This window comes from Seriola lalandi, unplaced genomic scaffold (assembly GCF_002814215.2).
Source record: "Seriola lalandi dorsalis isolate HSWRI2012SDOR001 ecotype SW California unplaced genomic scaffold, Sedor1 jcf7180002015026, whole genome shotgun sequence".
NCBI lineage: Eukaryota > Metazoa > Chordata > Actinopteri > Carangiformes > Carangidae > Seriola > Seriola lalandi.
This window is the reverse complement of record NW_019485678.1, coordinates 1-584: the sequence shown is the minus strand read 5'-3', so window position 1 is coordinate 584 and position 584 is coordinate 1. Positions and strand designations below refer to the sequence as shown.

At 45.0% G+C, this 584-nt stretch overlaps 1 long non-coding RNA gene across 1 annotated transcript; it reads left to right on the top strand.

The window, feature by feature from the left end:
- Positions 1-36: 36 nt before the first annotated feature.
- Positions 37-524, top strand: LOC111644974 (uncharacterized). The gene is made up of 3 exons (XR_002759831.2): positions 37-167; positions 255-360; positions 466-524. It is a non-coding gene; the product is annotated as an uncharacterized LOC111644974 (long non-coding RNA).
- The last annotated feature ends 60 nt before the right edge of the window (positions 525-584 follow it).

Below are 584 nucleotides of genomic sequence, written 5' to 3'. Positions count from 1 at the left end.
TATCTCTCTGTGTCTCACTCATTCATCTGTAGTCTCTGAGGGGGATGGAAAGCAGCTCCAACTACCAAGCCAAGCCTATGGACATATTTTCCTCTTCACCTCTGTACACTAATATTACACCACTGCCCATAAATGGTGGCGTGAGTTCATCCCAGTCACGACAGACAGTAAGTGACTTCCTCTATTGATGTACCTGAAGATTATTATTGCATTATTCCTGCTGTGGCGTAAATGACATGCACTGCTGTGTTTAGATTGAGCACACGTATCTGGACAGCAGGAACGATTCAGCCGGTCCGATATATATGCTGAAACCAAACTATCCCCAGAGTCTGCCACCTTCTTTGCCACACAGAAATGGTATGTCTGTACCATTTCTACTTTTGTATATTTTAGTGGCGTTGAGACTGTGTGTGTTGTTGTGTTAAGAAATTAATACACAAGCAGATTTTCATTCCTCTCTAGCGCAAGGACAGGAGATTTCACCAGGGTACGCTACTGTATCCCAAGTGGAGGAACCAGGGTGAGAAGACAGCTGCACGCACACACACACACACACACACACACTCACACACACACACACA